The sequence below is a fragment of the Tamandua tetradactyla genome, chromosome 3 (assembly GCF_023851605.1).
Source record: "Tamandua tetradactyla isolate mTamTet1 chromosome 3, mTamTet1.pri, whole genome shotgun sequence".
In the NCBI taxonomy this organism is placed as follows: domain Eukaryota; kingdom Metazoa; phylum Chordata; class Mammalia; order Pilosa; family Myrmecophagidae; genus Tamandua; species Tamandua tetradactyla.
This window is the reverse complement of record NC_135329.1, coordinates 204,761,103-204,777,188: the sequence shown is the minus strand read 5'-3', so window position 1 is coordinate 204,777,188 and position 16,086 is coordinate 204,761,103. Positions and strand designations below refer to the sequence as shown.

Sequence of the window (16,086 nt, the reverse complement as noted above, 5' to 3'; positions counted from 1 at the left end):
TAGAATATGGCTTCCCCAGGACATCAACTCAGCCTACTCTGAGTCCTTTGGCTCCCTCCTCAGAGGTGGCAGGAGCCCATTTCCATGCCACACAGATCCAAGGAGGCTCAGACGCAGGTAATATTGCTTTTGAGACCTGATGAGGGGCTTTTCCCAGGGTTGAGCAGGAGTCCAGTGGAAGCCAAATCAAGTTCCCCTGCTCCTCTCTCTCTCTTATTCCCTATCTCTGTCTCTTTTCTTGGTTCTCTAAGATTTCCCCCCAAATTCTTTCCTTCCCTCCCCTCTGGAGACCACCTCTTGATCCTTGCTTGCCTAATAGGGGCTTTATTGCCCCTCGAACCTTCCTCCTACTGAATCTCTTTTTCTTTTTACCTCTTTGACCCTGCCTCCATAAGAGCCTCCTTCTCTCCTCTGTCTGGCTTTCTATATCTTCTAGCACATTCCATCTCCTGTAACACAGGACTCTGGGTAATGATTCTTGTACCACACAAGGCATTCTCTGTACTATTTTAGGGAGTCACTGCTGGTCTATGCTAATAGGAATTGAGAGTTTTCCAATGGGAGTATCTCCCCTCCAGGACTTGAACCTTTAGTTTCCATTGCAGACAAATATAAAGCTTCCCTTCTAGAGTAAGTTCACGTTTTAGCCCTCAGGAAACAGGAATTTTAGAGGACAAAAGTATTTTTGGGAGCATTGTTCTAGACTTCTCTCAGGAGATGAGCATAGGACTAGATATTTCGTAGGAGGAACATCCTGGGGACACCCAGTGACTTTACTCCCACACTCCCAAGAGGCTGGGATGGCAAGAGGAAGGACTCCTCAGTAGCATTGTCCTGGAATTATTCTGAACAAGGCCCAGGAAACTCCTGAAAGCATAGGTCCAGAAATCACTCAGGAAAGGTGTTTCGGGGATGCCCAACAGTTGTAATCCCCATGTGCCCAAGAGATTGGGCCAGCAGAAAGGGAAATGACCAGTTCTGATGTGTGTTGGGAAGCCACATAATCACACTGGCTCTATTTCCTTTTCCAGAGAAAATGGGAAATGCCAACAGTCAATACATGCTAAAAAATGGGGAAGCATAGCCCTTCAACGGGACTCTCAATGACAACATCATCCTCCAGTCTGTAAAAGATAGGGAAGATAGTCAGAAAATCTCTATGCCCAGGTATTCGCAGTTCTCTATCAAGACAACAACCTGAGATGAACTTGTTGCTTGTGTTATGCCCATGCCTCAATTTCCATGAGGAGAAGAGATCTTCTTGATGATCCCCTTTTAAAACTTATTTGCTAAAAGTCATAAGAAAATATACCACCAAAAGCAGTTAATTATAATAAGCTAAAGCAAAAGAGAAAGACGAAAACCTGGCCCTGCTCCAGGGGAGGTTAGTAGAAGCCCAAAAAAGGTATACCGATGTCAGCCCAGACTCCCAGGAAGGTCAGAATTTGCTAGGTACCTATTTATCAGCCAATCTGTCCCTGATATTTGAAGAAAAGTTGCAAAAGCTCCCCATGGGCCTGCAAACTTCCACCAATGACCTAATGAAAACTGTCTTTTGTGTCTTTAGCAATCAAGACAAGGCCAAGGAGGAGGAGAAGGCAAAGAGATGTAAGCAAAAGATCAGGAACAGCCTCAGCTTATTGCAGTTGCTGTTGAAAGCACACTGTCCCCTCCAGGTCACCCAAATCACGGCTCCAAACCTCAAGAGCCTTGCTTCAACTTGGGTCAGAGGGCCACAGGCAGAGAGAGTGCCAGAAACCTTAAGATAATCCTTAACCTCAAGATCCACTGGGGCCTTGCCCCAGGTGCCACCAACATAAGCACTGGGTAGGTAATGTACTATCTCCTGAAGTGGGGGTGGGATGCTAACAGCAGGTGAAGAAGACTGAGGGTGCCTGAGGCCACTTATAGTTTCTCTGACTTCACATCTGATGGTCAACCTAGAAAAGCCTCAGGTAACAGATTAGAAGCTTTCATAACAAATTTCTTACCAGAGGCTAAACTCCTGTTCCCTGTGCTCAACCAGTCACCCTTAATAGCATAGCCAGAGATATCTATGCTCCCACAAGTAGGGCCTGAGACCCACTGACAACTTGAAGCAGCTACAGAAGACAGACCATGGTTCCAAATTCCCTTAAGATTAAGGGAGCTAGAAATCTTTTTTTGGAGAAATTGAGGCAGGATTAGAATTAGGGCAGTGGCTGACTAATGACCAAAGGGTAAATTCCAAGAAGGGGTCAGGACAGAAGGAGAAAGATATCTCTGAGAATAACACCTGGGGCCATTGGAACCCACCTGAGTCATCTGTGCTCAGGCATTAAGGAAGAAGAGAAAAGGGGAAGGTAGTAAAATAGTTCATAAAATTTACAAAAGGAACAAAAATCTGTAGATGTAGATGGCCCTACAGTGTCAGGGTCTTGCATCTCTCACCTCTCTTTTCTTGCAAGAGTGCCTGCATGTCTTCTCACATGCATACCTAATAAATGCTCTGCCTGTTTACTTTCAAAGAAAAAGAGGGAGAGAATAAGACATACTCAGATAAACAAAAGCTGAGGGAGTTCATCATCTCTAGACTTACCTATACCTATAAGGAATGATTAAGGGAATTCTTCAGACTGAAAGGAAAAAGAAATAAATACCTGTGGTAAAGGTAATCATTTGGATAATTATAATGCCAGTATCATTGAGGTGTGTTATTTGGTATGTAACTGCATTACTTGCTTCTCATAGATGCTAAAATGCAAATCCATAAAACTAATGATAAATCAAGGTTTTTGGACATACAATGTATGAAGACATATGTGGTAACAAAGTACAAAAAAATGGTAGAGGTTCAGAGAAGTATAGGAACAGTATATAGCATGTTATTGAAGTGAAGTTAGTATCAAACCAAATACGATTATTATATATTTAGTTTGTTAAATTTTAACCTTATGGTAACCACAAGGAAAACTGATGAAAAAATATATCCAGATAGAAATGAGAAGGCACTCCATATGGCACAACATAAAAAAGTCAAATAAATATAAAAGCAGGCATTAACGGAAGTGATGGACAAAAAACGTATGACTTATAAAGGCTAGGTAGCAAAATGCAAGAAGAAAGTCTTTTACTATCAATAGTGAATTTAAATGTGAATGAATTATATTCTGCAGTCAAAAGGCAGAGATTGGCCGAATGGATAAAATAAAGCATGCTCCAACTGTGTAGTGTTTGCAAAAGACTCACCTTAAATTCAAAGAAAAAATTCAAATTCAAAGTAGGGTGAGGGTGAAAGGATGGAAAAAGTATACCATATACATAGTAACCAAAAGAAAGCTTGTGTGGCTATACTAACATTAGTATAGACCTTAAAGCAAAAACAGTTATGAGGAACAAAGATGGTCATTATATACTAATAAAGGAGGCAAATCAACAGGAAAATGTAACAATTATAAATGTATATGCACCTAACAGCAGAGTTTCAAAATATAAGAAGCAAATACTGATAGATTTGAAGGGAGAAATTGAAGTTTCTACAATAATAGGAGATGTTAACACACCATTCTCAATAATAGATAGAACATGAAGTCAGAAGTTTAATAAGGAAGTGCAAGACATGAATGATGCACTAAACCAACTAGAACTAACACACATATATAGAACATTGCACCTAAAGAAAACAGAATACGCATTCCTCTCAAGTGCACAAGGATCATTTTCCAGGATAGACCATATGTTGGGTCATAAAATAAGTCTCAATAAATTAAAAAATATTGAAATCATGCAATGTATATTCTCCTACCACAATGGAAATGACTAACCGAGGGAGAAATGAAAAATTTACAAATAGTGGAATTAAACAACATATTCTTAAGCAACCAATGGGTTAATGAGATATCAGAAACACAATTAGGAATTATCTTTAAGAAAATGAATAAAAACTTATGGGAAGCAGTGAAGGCAGAGCTGAAACAGAAATTTATAGCTTTAAATGGTGACATTAAAAAGAAGAATTCATCAGAGACATAATCTAAAAGCTGGAAGAACTAGAAAAAAAGAGTACGTTAAACCCAAAGCAAACAGAAGGGTGGAAATAACAAAGATAAGAGTGGAGACAAATGAAAGAGAAAAAAAATAGAGGGACTGAACCATACTAAATTTTGTTGTCTGAAGTGACCAATAAAATTAACAAACCTTTAGCTAGGCTGACTAAGAAAAAAAGAGATAGAATACAAATAACTAAAATCAGAAATGAAAAGCAGGACATTACTACCAACGTGTTCTAGTTTGCTAGCTGCTGGAATGCAATATACGAGAAATGGAACAGCTTTTTCAAAAGGATAATTTAATTGTGAGTTTACAGTTCTAAGGTCATGAAAATGTCCTAATTAAAGCAAATGTACAGAAATGTCCAATCTAAGGCATCCAGGGAAAGATACTTTGATTCATGAAGGTCAATGACGTTGAGTTTCTCTCTCAAGTGGAAAGGCACATGGTGAACATGGTCAGGGTTTCTCTCTCATCTGGAAAGGCACATAATAAACATGGTGTCATCTACTTAGTTTCTCTCCAAGCCTCTTGCTTCATGAAGCTCCCCCAGGGGCATTCTCCTTCATCTCCAAACGTTGCTGACTGGTGGACTCTGCTCCATGGCTCTCATCATTCTGTCATTCTTCCTTGCTCTAAGGATCTCCACAGGATGCTGGCTGGTGGACTCTGTGGTTCTCTCAGCCTCATGGATCTGCTCAGCTCTGCTGTGGCTTTCTCATCATTCTCAAAAGGTATCCTCTCCAAAAATGTCTCCTCTTTTATAGGATCCCAGTAAACTAATCAAGACCCACTAGAATGGATGAAGACACACCTCCATCTAATCAAGTTTAATACCCACAACTGACTGAGTCCCATCTCCGTGGAGATAACTTCATTAAATTTCCAACCTATAGTACTTAACAGGGATTAGAAGAAACTCTTGCTCCCACAAGATTGATTAGGATTAAAACATGACTTTTCTAGGGTACATAAATCCTTTCAAACCAGCACACAACCCTGATGAAATAAAAATGAGTATGCAAGAATATTATGAATGGCTGTATGCTAGTAAATTAGATAACCTAGATGAAATAGACAATTCTTAGACACAAGCTACCTATATTGATTCAAGAAGAAAAAAAATCTCAAAAAAATTACATATAGATTGAATCAGGGATCAAAAACCTCCCAACAAAGTAAAGTTCAGGACTAGATGACTTTACAGGGGAATGCTACTAATCATTCCAGGAAGACTCCAATTCTACTCAAACTCTTCCAAAAAATTGAAGAGGAGGGAAAACTTCCTAATTCATTCTACAGGGCCAACACCACCCTTATACCACAAGAAAATAAAACTACAGAGTGATAACTCTTATGACTATAAATGAAAATTCTCAAAAACAAATACTAGCAAACCTAATCCAACAGCATATTAAAAGAATTATGCACCATGATCAAGTGGGTTTTAGCCCAGGTATACAACAATGGTTAGACACCAGAAAAGCAATTACTGTAATACAACACATTAACAGAATGAAGGCAGAAAACACATGATCATCTCAATTGATCCAGAAAATGCATTTGACAAAATCCAGCACCCTTCATGATAAAAACACTTAGACCATTATAAATAGAAACAAACTTCCTCAACATGATAAAGGGCATAGATGAAAAGCCAACAGCTACCTTCTACTTAATGGTGAAAGACTGAAAGTTTTCCCTCTGAAAGGAGGAATAAGACGAGAATGCCCACTGTCACCACTGTTAGTCAACCTTTTACTGGAAGTTCTTGCCAGAAAAATTAGGTAAGAAGAAGAAATAAAAGGCATCCAACTAGGAAAGGAAGAATTCATACTTTCTCTATTTGCAGATGACATGATCCTATACATTAAAAAAATCCTTAAGTACCCATAACAAATTCTTGGAAGTAATAAATGAATTCAGCAAGAGGATGGGGTACAAGATCAACACCCCAAAATTAGTAGGGTTTCTACACATAATTGATAAACAATCAGAAGAGGAAATCAAGAAAAAACTTCCATTAATAATAGCAACTAAGAGAATCAAATATCTAGGAATAAGTCAAACTAAGGATATGAAGGGTGTGTGTGTACACAGAAAACTACAAAACATTGCTAAAAGAAAGAAAAAGATTTAAATACATGGAAGGATATTCCATGTTACTGGATTGAAAGACTAAATAGGGTTAGAATGTCAATACTACCTGTGCCAGTTTGAAAGTGCTGTGTGCCCCAGAAAAGCCATGTTCCTTGAAGCTGATTCAGTATTGCAGAGTGGGATCTTTTTTATTAAGTTGTTTCCATGGAGATATGACTCACCTAGTTGTGGGTGGGACCTTTTGATTGGGTGGTGTGCTAGTCTGAAGCTACTATATACCCCAGGAAAGCCATGTTTTCATCCTGATCCTATCCTGTTGGGGAAGTTCTTTCTTTAAATCCTGATTCAAGATTGTAAGTGGAAACTTTTGATTAAATTATCTCCACAGAGATGTGGCATGACCAGTTGTGGAGTGACTCTTTTAATTAGATGGAAATGTGACCCCAGCCATTGCCGGTGGGTCTTGCTTAGTTTACTAGAGTCTAAAAGGGGAAATATTTTTGAGAAACCTCAAAAATGACAGAGCTGACAGAAACTTCGGAGCAGAGCTGACACTTGGAGAATAGAGACATGGATGTTTGGAGATGCTTGGAACTCAGCAGATGTCACTATGAGATATTAAGCAAGCCAGAACCTAGAGAAAGTCAGGGGAAGCCAAAAGATGAAAGCCAGCCCCAGAGAAGCAAAGTGAGGAACACCCACAGGAAGAGAGGCTGAAAGCAACAGAGCCCAGAAGCAAGGGGCTAGCAAATGCCAGCCACATGGCTTCCCAGCTGACAGAGTTGATGCAGACCTTTTGAGCTTCCTTGAATTAAGGTATCTTTCCCTGGATGCCTTAGTTTGGGCTTTTTGAGGCTTAGAACTGTAAACTTGTAACTTATTAAATTGCCTTTTTGAAAGTCATTCCATTTCTGGTATATTGCATTCTGGCAGCTGACAGGTGGCTTCTCTGGGGACATGTCTCCACTTCTTCAAGGTAGTGTTGCTTATTGGAGTCCTTTAAGAGGGAACCATTTTGAAAAAAAGGCTTCAGAGCCAACACAGAGAGATACTTGAAAATGCAGAAAGAAAATACCCCCAGGGAAGCTCTCTGAAAACCAGAAGCCAAAAGACCCCAGCAGATATCAGCCATGTGCCTTCCCAGCTGAAAGAGATGTTCTGGACCTATCAGCCTTTCTTGAGTCAAGGTAGATTTCTTTGGATGCCTTAGTTTGGACATTTTTATAGCTTTAGAATGGTAAACTTGCAACTTATAAATTCCCTTTTAAAAGCCATTCCATTTCTGGTATATTGTATTCTGGAAGCTTTAGCAAACTAACACACTACCCAAAGCAATTTATAGATCCAATGCAACCCCGATCAAAATTCAAGCAAAGTTCTGGGCAGAAATGGAAAGGCCAATCATTAAATTTATTTACGAGGGTAAGGGGTCTCAAATAGCTAATGTCAACTTGAAAAAGAAGAATGTAGCTGAAGGACTCATACTTCCTGATCTTAAAATTAATTATAAATACACAGTAATTGAACAGCATATTACTGGCACAAGGACAAACATATAGACCAATGGAACAGAATTGAGAGCTCAGAAAACAATCCTTACTTTGTGGCTAAAAGATTTTTGACAAGTTGGCAAAGATCACTCATTTGGAAAAGAATACTGTCTTCAACAAATGCTGCTTGGAAAACTGGATCTCCACTTGCAAAAGAAAAAGGAAGGAAGACCTTTTACCTCATACCATATAAGAAATCAACTCAAGCCCGTCCAGAGAAGATGGCGGCTTAGTAAGGCACGCGGGTCTTAGTTCCTCCTCCAGAACAACTACTAAAGAACTAGAAACAGTACAGAACAGCTCCCAGAGCCACGACAGAGACCAGACACAGCATACCCCATTATGGACCGGCTGGACCGGCTAAGAGACTCCGCTGCGGTGAGGTCCCTGAGAGGCGCGCGCTTCCCTGGGCCGCGGCGGTTGGCGGCCGGAGCCCCTCCCTACCTCCTTCCTGGGCCGGCTGGGAGCTTTGGATCAGCGGTTCCCCAAGCTGCGGAGGCCGGCGCCCCTCCCTCATGTGCGGCTTCCCGGGCCGGCTGGGAGCCTCGGAGCGGCGGTTCCCCAAGCCACGGTGGCCGGCAACTGGAGCCCCTTCCACACACGCAGCTTCCCGGGCCAGCTGGGAACCTTGGATCGGCGATTCCCCAAGCCGCGGTGGCCCTCCCACACGCAGCTTCCTGGGCCGGCTGGGAGCTTTGGATTGGTGGTTCCCCAAGCCGCGGAGGCTGGTGCCCCTCCCCCACGTGCGGCTTCCCGGGCCGGCTGGGAGCCTCGGAACAGCGGTTCCCCAAGCCACGGTGGCCGGTGACCACAGCCCCTTCCACAACATGGCTTCCCGGGCTGGCTGGGAGCCTCGGAACAGCGGTTCCCCAAGTCGCAGCGGCTGGAGACCCTCCCCCACAGGTGACTTCCCAGAGGAAAAGGAAAGAGTCTCCAACAGTAGTAGAGACTGAGCCCAACCTAATACCAATAGTGGCATTAATGAACAACTTCTGACTACTAAAAATAAGCCATCAGCTCAGGGGAAACTGATCAAGGCAGAAGTCGCCAATTGGGCTAACTGAAAAAGAGGAAAGGGGGAGAAACAGAGCCTTCTGCAGCTGTTTCTATGGAGGCTTCTTTGCCTCTGGGCTCAGCACTGGGATTACACAGGTTGCAACTGCCCGGAACGCAGAAACAGACTGCTTTCAGGGCTCTCTACCACCTGAACCTTCCCCGCGGGAGAGGTGAAACACAACTCAGGTGGAATCCCTCTCTCAAGGAATTCAGATCCCAGGACTTCACAATTTGAAGCCATTAAAACCAACCTACAACCTTTCCTCTGTCTCCACCACACACACAGCAGCGAGAGTCTTCCAAAGTTAAAGGAGCCACAACATCTTTTGCTGGTGGGACCCGCAGACAGACAAGCACCACATACTGGGCAGGATAAGAAAAACAGTGCCCAGAGACTTCAAAGGAAAGTTTTTCAACCTGCTGGGTCCCACACTCAGGGAAATCTGATTAAATGCCCAGACACCAGCAAAAAATAACAAATCACACCAGGAAAATTGAAGATATGGCCCAGTCAAAGGAACAAACCAATAGCTCAAATGAGATACAGGAGCTGAGACAACTAATTCTGAATATACGAACAGAAATGGAAAACCTCTTCAAAAACCAAATCAATAAATTGAGGGAGGACATGAAGAAGGCATGGGATCAACAAAAAGAAGAAATGGAAAGTCTGAAAAAACAAATCACAGAACTTATGGGATTGAAAGACAAAGTAGAAGAGATGAAAAAAACAATGGAAACCTACAATGGTAGATTTAAAGAGACAGAGGCTAGAATTAGTGAACTGGAGGATGGAACATCTGAAATCCAAAAAGAAACAGAAACTATAGGGAAAAGAATGGAAAAATTTGAGCAGGGGCTCAGGGAATTGAATGATAATATGAAGAGCACAAATATACGTGTTGTGGGTGTCCCAGAAGGAGAAGAGAAGGGAAAAGGAGGAGAAAAACTAATGGAAGAAATTATCACTGAAAATTTCCCAACTCTTATGAAAGACCTAAAATTACAGATCCAAGAAGTGCAGCGCACCCCAAAGAGATTAGACCCAAATAGGCATTCTCCAAGACACTTACTAGTTAGAATGTCAGAGGTCAAAGAGAAAGAGAGGATCTTGAAAGCAGCAAGAGAAAAACAATCTATCACATACAAGGGAAACCCAATAAGACTATGTGTAGATTTCTCAGCAGAAACCATGGAAGCTAGAGGAGAGTGGGATGATATATTTAAATTACTAAAAGAGAAAAACTGCCAACCAAGACTTCTATATCCAGTAAAATTATCCTTCAAAAATGAGGGAGAAATTAAAACATTTTCAGACAAAAAGTCACTGAGAGAATTTGTGACCAAGAGACCAGCTCTGCAAGAAATACTAAAGGGAGCACTAGAGTCAGATACGAAAAGACAGAAGAGAGAGGTATGGAGAAGAGTGTAGAAAGAAGGAAAATCAGATATGATATATATAATACAAAAGGCAAAATGGTAGAGGAAAGTATTACCCAAACAGTAATAACACTAAATGTTAATGGACTGAATTCCCCAATCAAAAGACATAGACTGGCAGAATGGATTAAAAAACAGGATCCTTCTAAATGCTGTCTAAGGAAACACATCTTAGACCCAAAGATAAACATAGGTTGAAAGTGAAAGGTTGGGAAAAGATATTTCATGCAAATAACAACCAGAAAAGAGCAGGAGTAGCTATACTAATATCGAACAAATTAGACTTCAAATGTAAAACAGTTAAAAGAGACAAAGAAGGATACTATCTACTAATAAAAGGAACAATTAAACAAGAAGACATAACAATCATAAATATTTATGCACCGAATCAGAACGCCCCAAAATACGTGAGGAATACACTGCAATCACTGAAAAGGGAAATAGACACATCTACCATAATAGTTGGAGACTTCAATTCGCCACTCTCATCAATGGAAAGAACATCTAGACAGAGGATCAATAAAGAAACAGAGAATTTGAATATTACAATAAATGAGCTAGACTTAACAGACATTTATAGGACATTACATCCCACAGCAGCAGGATACACCTTTTTCTCAAGTGCTCATGAATCATTCTCAAAGATAGACCATATGCTGGGTCACAAAGCATGTCTCAACAAATTTAAAAAGATTGAAATCATACACAACACTTTCTCGGATCATAAAGGAATGAAGTTGGAAATCAATAATAGGCAAAGTGCCAGAAAATTCACAAATACGTGGAGACTCAACAACACACTCTTAAACAACGAGTGGGTCAAGGAAGAAATTGCAAGAGAAATTAGTAAATATCTCGAGGTGAATGAAAATGAAAACACAACATATCAAAACCTATGGGACGCAGCAAAGGCAGTGCTAAGAGGGAAATTTATTGCCCTAAATGCCTATATCAGAAAAGAAGAAAAGGCAAAAATTCAGGAATTAACTGTCCACTTGGAAGAACTGGAGAAAAAACAGCAAACTAACCCCAAAGCAAGCAAAAGGAAAGAAATAACAAAGATTAGAGCAGAAATAAATGAAATTGAGAACATGAAAACAATAGAGAAAATCAATAAGACCAGAAGTTGGTTCTATGAGAAAATCAATAAGATTGATGGGCCCTTAGCAAGATTGACAAAAAGAAGAAGAGAGAGGACGCAAATAAATAAGATCAGAAATGGAAGAGGAGACATAACCACTGACTTCACAGAAATAAAGGAGGTAATAACAGGATACTATGAACAACTTTACGCTAATAAATACAACAATGTAGATGAAATGGACAACTTCCTAGAAAGGCATGAACAACCAACTTTGATTCAAGAAGAAATAGACAACCTCAACAAACCAATCACAAGTAAAGAAATTGAATCAGTCATTCAAAAGCTTCCCAAAAAGAAAAGTCCAGGACCAGACAGCTTCACATGTGAATTCTACTGAACATTCCAGAAAGAATTAGTACCAAGCCTGCTCAAACTCTTCAAAAAAATTGAAGTGGAGGGAAAGCTACCTAATTCATTCTATGAAGACAACATCACCCTCATACCAAAACCAGGCAAAGGTATTACAAAAAAAGAAAACTACAGACCAATCTCTCTAATGAATATAGATGCAAAAATCCTCAACAAAATTCTAGCAAATCAAATCCAGCAACACATTAAAAGAATTATACATCATGACCAAGTAGGATTCATCCCAGTTATGCAAGGATGGTTCAACATAAGAAAATCAATTAATGTAATACACCATATCAACAAATCAAAGCAGAAAAATCACATGATCATCTCAATTGATGCAGAGAAGGCATTTGACAAGATTCAACATCCTTTCCTGTTGAAAACACTTCAAAGGATGGGAATACAAGGGAACTTCCTTAAAATGATAGAGGGAATATATGAAAAACCCACAGCTAATATCTTCCTCAATGGGGAAAAATTGAAAACTATCCCCCTAAGATCAGGAACAAGACAAGGATGTCCATTATCACCACTGTTATTCAACATCGTGTTGGAGGTTCTAGTCAGAGCAATTAGACAAGAAAAAGAAATACAAGGCATCAAAATTGGAAAGGAAGAAGTAAAACTATCACTGTTTGCAGACGATATGATACTATACGTCGAAAACCTGGAAAAATCCACAACAAAACTACTAGAGCTAATAAATGAGTACAGCAAAGTAGCAGGTTACAAGATCAATATTCAAAAATCTCTAGCATTTCTATACACTAGCAATGAACAAGCTGATGGGGAAATCAAGAAATGAATTCCATTTACAATTGCAACTAAAAGAATAAAATACCTAGGAATAAATTTAACTAAAGAGACAAAAGACCTATACAAAGAAAACTGCAAAAAACTCTTAAAAGAAATCACAGAAGACCTAAATAGATGGAAGGGCATACCGTGTTCATGGATTGGAAGACTAAATATAGTTAAGATGTCAATCCTACCTAAACTGATTTACAGATTCAATGCAATACCAATCAAAATCCCAACAACTTATTTTTTGGAAATAGAAAAATCAATAAGCAAATTTATCTGGAAGGGCAGGTGCCCTGAATTGCTAAAAGTATCTTGAGGAAACAAAACGAAGCTGGAGGTCTCACGCTGCCGGACTTTAAGACATATTATGAAGCCACAGTGGTCAAAACAGCATGGTACTGGCATAAAGATAGATATATTGACCAATGGAATCGAATAGAATGCTCAGATATAGACCCTCTCATCTATGGACATTTGATCTTTGATAAGGCAGTCAAGCCAACTCACCTGGGACAGAACAGTCTCTTCAATATATGGTGCCTAGAGAACTGGATATCCATATGCAAAAGAATGAAAGAAGACCCATATCTCACACCCTATACAAAAGTTAACTGAAAATGGATCAAAGATCTAAACATTTGGCCTAAGACCATAAAACAGTTAGAGGAAAATGTAGGAAGATATCTTATGAATTTTACAACTGGAGGCAGTTTTATGGACCTTAAACCTAAAGCAAGAGCAGTGAAGAAAGAAAGAAATAAACAGGATCTCCTCAAAATTAAGCACTTTTGTGCATCAAAGAACTTCATCAAGAAAGTAGAAAGACAGCCTACACAATGGGAGACAATATTTGGAAACGACATATCAGATAAAGGGCTAGTATCCAGAATTTATAAAGAGATTGTTCAACTCAACAACAAAAAGACAGCCAACCCAATTACAAAATGGGAAAAAGACTTGAACAGACACCTCTCAGAAGAGGAAATACAAATGGCCTTAAGGCACATGAAGAGATGCTCAATGTCCCTGGCCATTAGAGAAATGCAAATCAAAACCACAATGAGATATCATCTCACACCCACCAGAATGGCCATTATCAACAAAACAGAAAATGACAAGTGCTGGAGAGGATGCGGAGAAAGAGGCACACTTATCCACTGTTGGTGGGAATGTCAAATGGTGCAACCACTGTGGAAGGCAGTTTGGTGGTTCCTCAAAAAACTGAATATAGAATTGCCATACGACCCAGCAATACCATTGCTAGGTATCTACTCAAAGGACTTAAGGGCAAAGGCACAAACGGACATCTGCACACCAATGTTTATAGCAGCATTATTTACAATTTCAAAGAGATAGAAACAGCCAAAATGTCCATCAACAGACGAGTGGCTAAACAAACTGTGGTATATACATATGATGGAATATTATGCAGCTTTAAGACAGAATAAACTTATGAAGCATGTAATAACATGGATGGACCTAGAGAACATTATGCTGAGTGAGACTAGCCAAAAACTGAAGGACAAATACTGTATGGTCCCACTGATGTGAACGGACATTAGAGAATAAACTTGGAATATGTCATTGTAACAGAGACCATCAAGAGTTAGAAACAGGGTAAGATAATGGGTAATTGGAGCTGAAGGGATACAGACTGTGCAACAGGACTGGGTACAAAAACTCAAAAATGGACAGCCTAATACTACCTAATTGTAATGTAATTATGTTAAAACACTGACTGAAGCTGAAAAAAAAAAAGGAGAAGAAGGAGAAGAAGCTGATCTCATGGCTCTTAGCAAAACAGTAATTAGGAAAGAAATACTGTCTTCAATCCAGCTGAGAAAAATGGATCAAAGTAAACCTATCGTGTACCTAGGGGGAAAAATGACTTGTTTCTTGCACTTAGCATGTGTCTGCTTTTATTTTGCATTTTTGTATTATTTATGGTTGATATATGTCTTTTGATTGTATAAATTCAATCTTTTTCCCTCTGTGTCATTCATATTTGATTCCAGAAGCTCTTATGGCATGTATGTTATACAAGGTGCTGCAGTTTGAAAATGAGTAGGACATGGTCCCTTTCCATATGGATCTAGCAGCCTCCTGGGTAAGCACACATCTCATGGTAGTATTGGAGGACTAAATACACAGGCTTTGTAATGAGATGTATTCAAGTTTCCATTCTGACTCTGTTACTTATTCTTGATAAGAACTAAGTAAGTGTGGTAGATTGAATTATATACCCAAATTTGGACATGTTCCTGGTCTTGTTGCACATTCTGGTGGGTTTGGACCCATTGTAAATAAGACTTTTTCAAGCTGTACTTAAGTTAAGGTATGATCCAACTGAGTCAGGTGGGACTTTAATCTGGACTACTAGAGTCTTTTATGAGCAGAGTAAAACTCAGACAGAAAAAAGCCACAGGAAACAGCCAGGAACTGGAAGTCAAAGGAACCTGGAAAAGAAAGGAGAAAATATTGCCATATTCTTTGCCACATGATGGAAAAGCCAAGGAACCCCAAAGATTGTTGGCCAGCCAGAGGATACCGATACTGGGAGGAAGCACGTCTGCTAGCTTCTGGAACAGCAAGTCAATAAATTCTTGTTGTCAAGTCATCCCATTGCATGGTATTTGTTTTAACAGGAAGGGAACTAAAACAGTAAGCAAAATAAATTCTAATATTCAGTTCTCTTATCTCTGAAATGTAGATTTGTCTCATGGTTGTTGAGATGCATAAATGAGATCATATGTGTGTGTATATGGGTATATGCAAAGGTACAACTGTATAACAAAAAACAAAGTCGTGCCTAGTGCATAATATGTCTACAATAAATATTATTGACTACTAAAAAAAAAAAGAAATCAACTCAAAATTGACTTAAGGCTTTAATATAAGAGCTAGAACTATCAAACTCCTAGAAGAAAATGTAGGGAAGCATTGTCAGGACCTTGTGTTAGGCAATGATTTCTTAGGCTTTATGCCCAAAACGCAAGCAGCAAAAGAAAACATAGGTGGGACATCATCTAAGTTAGAAAGTTTTGGTCCTCAAGGGAATTTATCATTAAAGCAAAACAACACCCTACACACTGGGAGAAAATATTTATAAACCACATATCTGATAAAGTATTAATATCCAGACTATGTAAAAAAATCTTTCAACTTACAACAGTGGTTATTGAGACAACTCTCTTCACTCGGGGGAGAGAAGGGATGGTCATCAGATTTCTTTAAGATCAAAATGTCATCCAGCATGTAGTTCTCTTATTATATTTTTTATGAGGAAAGAGAAAAGTAAAATTGGGTCATAGTGATTATAAGGGACAAATGCTTTAAAGAACTCATAGAAATAAGCAAAATGAGAAAATCTCTGTTCTGAAATTGTCCAACAAAGTTAGAAAGAATCGAATATTCTCTGGAAAAATTACTGGGCTGTCTTGAAAGTGTTTTACACCCCAGAAAAACCATGCCCTTTAATCCTGATTCAATACTGTACAGTGAAACTGTGATTGGATTGTATTCATAGGGATATGTCACAGCCAATTGTGGATGTGACCTTTTGATTAGAAGATGTGACTTTGTCCATTAGGTGGGTCATAGTTTACTGGA

The 16,086-nt window shown here is 39.4% G+C and overlaps 1 long non-coding RNA gene across 1 annotated transcript in view; it reads left to right on the top strand.

The window, feature by feature from the left end:
• The first annotated feature begins 4 nt into the window (after positions 1-4).
• Positions 5-16,086, top strand: part of LOC143678188 (uncharacterized) — a 28,003-nt gene continuing 11,921 nt past the window's right edge. Inside the window, exons 1-2 of the long non-coding RNA XR_013173101.1 lie at positions 5-117; positions 1,568-1,827. This is a non-coding gene — a long non-coding RNA (uncharacterized LOC143678188). The remainder of the gene's footprint in view (positions 118-1,567; positions 1,828-16,086) is intronic.